Raw genomic sequence first — 6,047 nt, 5'->3', positions numbered from 1 at the left:
GAGATTTTCCTTTCTCCTTGAAGGATGCAACTATGGAGTGGTTGTACTATCTTCCACCCAGTACCGTTGAGACCTGGAATGGTATGAAGACCATGTTCTTGGAACGATATTTTCGAGCATATAAAGTTGGAAGCATCAGAAAAGAGATCTACAGTATAAGGAAATATTCGGGGGAGTCACTGTATGAGTACTGGGATAGGTTCAAGCGATTGTGTGCTAGTTGCCCTTATTATCAGATAAGTGAATAACTCCTAATCCAGTACTTTTATGAAGGATTACAATCACTGGATAGAAGTATGATTGATGCAACCAATGGGGGGCACTAGTTGATAAGACAACTGCTACAGTCAGGAGCTTGATTTCTAATATGGCTGCCATCTCACAACAGTTTGGCATTTGCCAAGATCCTAATCCACCGCCAACGTTAGTTGATGAGGTGAGTGATTGAAACGAGAACCAACTTTGTCATCAATTGGCTCAATTAACTGCAGTGGTACAACAACTTGCATTAGGCCAATAGGTACTATCATGTGGAATATGTCAGGTTGTGGGGCATGCTATTGATACTTGCCCTACTCTATTTGAGGGAGAGACTGAGGGTGTTAATGATGTAGGTAATTTCCAAGGTCAATTACGCCAGATGTACTATGAATCTTTTTCACAAACTTATAATCCTGGCTGGCGTGAACATCCAAATCTTCGTTATGGGAATCACCAACAAGCTGCTCCACAGTCTACACGTGTGAGACCGCCTGGTTTTTCTCTTCAACAATGATCTTAACAAAATTATGCACCTAGAACTATGCAAGCACCACAAGCTCCTCAACCACCAAGTACAAAAACCTCTACTGAAGATTTAATCAATGCAATTACTACAAATATGCTTCAGTTTCAGCAAACTACCCAAGCGTCCATCAAAAGTTTAGAGAATCAAGTGGGAAAACTAGCGACATTATATAATAGATTGGAAGCTCATCTTTCTAATAAATTGCCTTCACAACCTATGAGAAATCCCAAGGAGAATGTAAGTGCGACAACACTGCAAAGTGGTATACAATATGAGCCACCCACACAACCTTCATCGCTAGCTCCAGTGCAAAAGAAAGTAGTAGAAAACTCCATCCATGATGAAGCATCAATGTAGAAAAAGTCACATAAACCAACGATGCCAACCTATGTCCCTCGTCTGCCTTTTCCAAGTAGATTGAAAAAGTTTAAGAAAGAGGAAGCTGACAAGGAAATTCTTGAGACTTTGCGCAAAGTTGAGGTAGACATTCCATTACTTGATGATATTAAACAAGTGCTAGGTTATGCTTAACTTTTGAAGGATTTGTGCATGAATAAGAAGAAATTGAATGGTGATGAAAAGATAAGTGTGGGGGAGAATGTCTGTGCTGTTCTCCAAAGGATCCTAGAACCTTTACAATTACTTGTATGATTGGGAATAAAAGGATTGAGCGGTGTATGATATATTTGGGAGCATCAATTAATGTCATGTCATATTCATCATATGCTTCTTTAAATCTTGGGCCACTAAAGGAGACATGAGTCATTGTTCAGCTGGCCGATCGCACTAATGCTTATCCTTTAAGGGTAGTTGAAGATGTCCTGGTAAAGGTTGATGAACTTGTCCTTCGAGCAGATTTGTATATATTTGAAATGGCGGATGCATCAATACCCAATTTGACACTTGTTTTATTTGGGAGGCCATTCTTGATGACAATAAATACAAAGCAGGATGTTAGAGCAGGTGATAACTCCATTTTAGTGTTGTTTTAGGATGTGTTTTTGTGATAATCTTGAGTATTTATGTTTGTTTTGTGCAAGATTACGCTTATTTTTGCCTTTGTTGTAGGTTGGTGCGTTGAATCATGAGTTAAATGCTAAAAGAAGAGGAAATGGTGGAAAAATGGAGCTTTTGGTGGTTGTTTGACTCAAATTGGAGCTAAGGATGAATAATAATAAGTTTTGATGAAGGAAGAATGTCAAAAAATTAAAATCTTAAGAAAAAAAATAGAATTAGAGTCGAGGCATGGGCTTAAGGGTTGTGACTCTAGCAAAGTCAGAGACTGAAGGTTTGCTGAAAGGAATTAGAGTCGCGACTTTCTCTTATAAGTCGCGGTGCTAGTGGATGTCAGAGGCTAAATCAAGAGGACATCAAGACACGGGCCGCAACTTGACAGTGTCTGAGTAATGGCGCCTGAAGACCTACGCAGACTTAGAAGGGCTTTAAAATTGACACAGGTCGCGACCTAGGAAAGGCCAAGTCATGGCCCGCATATGAAAAAAAAAAGTATTCATGCTTTTTTTTAGTATAAATTCAAAATTAATGTTTAATTAGGGTTAGGTCAGATTTTAATTACAAGTTTAGAGATTAATTTTGATTCTGAGATTAGTTTTTTTGCACTCTTATATTTTTTATTTCTTATTCAAGTCTTTGAATATTATGTTTCTAAATTATTATTTTGTTGATTTAGTCATGTCTAATATGAACTAAACATTTTTATCTGGGGTTTAATGTAGTCACTTAGATTTCTATTTAATTTAATTATGTTGTTCTATTGATTTTTCTTCTTTATTCTAGTCTATATAATGTTTGCAAAATGCTAGTAAATACCTGATCAATATTTGTATGATTTATGATTTTGATTCAAAATTCAAAATTCAAAATATGATAATTGAATATGCTATCATTATATAGACATAGGTTACATATTGAACGAAAGTACCTGTATGGCCTATGTAGTAATTAGGTTTCTATGCTTAATGCATGCATATAGGTTGAGATCTCATATTTTGAAAAAGAATAGGAATTAATTTTTGTTAACCTGCTATTAGAATAGAAAGAAAGACATTTAGAACTGATTAATAAAATTAGTAGAATGAAACGTTGATGAAGTTAATACCCTAGGTTTTATTTTTTTATTATTGATTTTCATCTTTTCTTAGTTATTTTGTTCACAGTTATTTAAAATTTTATAATTATATTTATTCATCTAAATTTTGTTTGACAAATAGAAATTAAAGCAAAATTAATGGTAATTGGTTAATAGTATTTGTGGGAACGATACTCTATTTACTATCTATATTACTTGGATCGATTGCGTGCACTTTCACATCATATTTTCACGATCAAGTTTTTGGCGCCGTTGTCAGGGACTTAATATCCAATATCAAAATTAATTGTTTTTTGTTCTAATTTAGTTTTTATTTTTATATTTTATACTCATTTGGATCAAGGTTGTATTATGTTTCAGTAATTATTGGTATATGCGGGGAAGTAGAAAAAAGGAGCTCATACCGGTAGATCTTGAAATTGAAAGAATGTGCAGAAAGAATTGAAAGATAAAGAAAAGGTTGGATTTTTCCATGGCTGCAAATCAAGGGAATGCAGTTAATCATGCCGCCAACGATGTTGAAGGGGCAGTGGCTGCTGAGGTCCCTGCTGATCAAGGGGCTAGAAGTTTAAGAGATTATGTACTCCGAACTGTTATGGGAGTGCATTCAATTTATCAAACCTCCAACAATTGTTGTGAATAATTTTGAGATTAAGCTAGCGATTCTGCAAATGGTCCAATCTACTGTTCAGTTTGGAGGTTTGCCTACAGAGGACCCTAACTTACACATTGCTAATTTCTTAGAGCTATGTGCACATTTAAGATGAATGGGGTGAGTGACAGTGTGATTAGACTTAGATTATTCCCATTTTCACTAAGGGACCAAGCAAAGAGTTGGTTGATTTTCCTACAGGATAACTCTATTACCACATGGGAGGAGCTCGCTTAAAACTTCCTTGCAAAATTCTTTCCTCCATCCAAGGCTGCACGGTTGAGAGAGGAGATTAATAATTTCTACCAGAAAGAAGAGGAATTGTTGTATGATGCATAGGAAAGATTTAAAGAATTGCTAAGGAAGTGCCCACATCATGGTATAAAGAAGTGGATGCTGGTCCATAATTTTCTAATGGGTTGAATGGTACTACTTGTACCATAATAGATGTTGCAGCAGGAGGTGCGTTCATGAGTAAGAGTGCTAATGAGGCATGTGAATTGCTAGAGGAGATGGCAATGAATCACTACCAGTGGCCAACTGAAAGGGGACAAACCAAAAAGGTGGCTGGTATGATTGAATTAGATGCCATTACAATGCTTACAGAACAAGTGGAAGTTATAACAAAGTAGTTACAACAGAGCAACCTGTCAGCCCAAACCATGCAAGTTCAGAGTTTATGTGGGGCATGTGGGAATGCTCATCCATTAAATCAATGTCCTACCATTGATATAAATAATTTACCTATGGAACAAGTTCAAGCTATAGGAAATTTTCAAAGACCAACCAACAACCCCTTTTTGATGTCATATAACCAAGGGTGGAGGAATCATCCTAACTTCTGTTGGACAAATAATCAAGCTACACAACAGCCTTCCCCTCAAAGTCAGCAACAATTTCCACCTCCACAGTCACAACCACATCAGCCAACACATATGAAACATCTTGAAGTACAGCCTGATGTACTGAACCAATTCATGATAGAAATTAGGGCATCTATCAGGAGTTTGGAGACTCAAATGGGGCAGTTGGCTACTTTGATGACAAACCGTGCTCAAGGGAACTTACCAAGCACTAATGAGGTAAACCCAAAAGAGCATTGCAATGAAATATCCTTGAGGAGTGGTAAGGAGTTAAAAGAGCCAATAGTGGTTGATAAGGAGAAGGAAATGAATGGGACTAATGTTACTGAGAACTAAGAAAAGCAACCAGAATTAAGCATAGATCATAATATAAAGATTCCATATCCTCAAGAGGCTTAAAAAGAATAAGCTTGATAGGCAGTTTTCTAAATTTTTGGATATCTTTCGAAAGTTACACATTAATATCCTGCTTGCTAAGGCACTTGAAAAAATGCAAAGTTATGTGAAGTTTATGAAATAAATTTTGTCAAAGAAAAGGAAACTAGAGGATTATGAGACAGTGGCACTTACTGAGGAGTGCAGTGTGATACTTCAAAAGAAGCTACCTCCTAAGGTTAAAGATCTTGGTAGTTTCAATATTCCATGCTCTATAGAGGGTTCAGTAGAAATAAAGGCTTTATGTGATTTAGGGGCCAGTGTGAATTTAATGCCTCTATCAGTCTTTCAAAAGTTGAATTTGGGAGAAGCTTAACCTATTATTGTGTCTTTGCAGATGGCAGATCAATCAGTCAATCATCCCCATGGAATGATTGAGGATGTATTGGTGAAAGTGGATAAATTCATCTTTCTTGTGGACTTTATTATTCTAGGTATGGAGGAAGGGACCAGATCGTACATTTGTACTCTTTCAAAGTAGTTGTGCATGGTGTAGAGGAGTAGAGGGTCGTGGTGTCAGTTGTAGGTACATGGTAAGAGGCATCCAGGTCATGCCCCCACGCTTTGTACAAATTCATATCTTCACAACTTGTTGAGTATGGATGTCAGAATCACGCCTTGGCATTCCTCGTGGTCGTACGTCTCGTACCTGTTCACGTGCCTTCCAATAATTTTCTAAGTGTTGGGCACAATTGCTAGTTCTCCTTGCATACTTGGGAGGCTAGGGACACATTGTACGTGATGAGGTAATGAAGCCCTCACTATGTGTGGCCCTCCCCCGTGCCCTGGCATCATAGCCACGAGGCCCTTGGATGTTTTACATACGGACAAAGTGTCAGGCTCATAAGCGATGTCACAACATTCAGAGCAACATGGCGGGGTGCTGGGACTCCGCGTGGTGTCCAGGGTTGCGTGAGCCTTCTTGGGAGCCTTCACTAAGCACGTCTTCAATATGGTGCCTGGCCTTGCTATGTGAGGCTCTCCGCGTGCCGTGAAACCAATGGACCCATGCCCCCGCATGGTCCTCCGCATGGGCATACCATCATTGGCACATAGTGACGCTTCCTGGCTCCATGGGCCTCACACAACGGCGCATGGCGAGGCACCTTTCAAGATTGACATGGCCTCGCATAGCGAGGCGCTCTTGACCCCGAGAGCCTGTCACAACGGTGCCTAGCAAGGTGCCCTTATCCATTGGCT

At 38.5% G+C, this 6,047-nt stretch overlaps 1 non-coding gene across 1 annotated transcript; it reads right to left on the bottom strand.

Moving 5' to 3' along the window:
- Positions 1-3,824: 3,824 nt before the first annotated feature.
- On the bottom strand, positions 3,825-3,932 carry LOC133807874 (small nucleolar RNA R71). Its single transcript, XR_009879760.1, has one exon. It is a non-coding gene; the product is annotated as a small nucleolar RNA R71 (small nucleolar RNA).
- Positions 3,933-6,047: the final 2,115 nt, after the last annotated feature.

This window comes from Humulus lupulus, chromosome X (genome assembly GCF_963169125.1).
Source record: "Humulus lupulus chromosome X, drHumLupu1.1, whole genome shotgun sequence".
In the NCBI taxonomy this organism is placed as follows: Eukaryota; Viridiplantae; Streptophyta; class Magnoliopsida; order Rosales; family Cannabaceae; genus Humulus; species Humulus lupulus.
The sequence above is the reverse complement of the archived record's forward strand: the minus strand, read 5'-3'. Positions and strand labels throughout refer to the sequence as shown.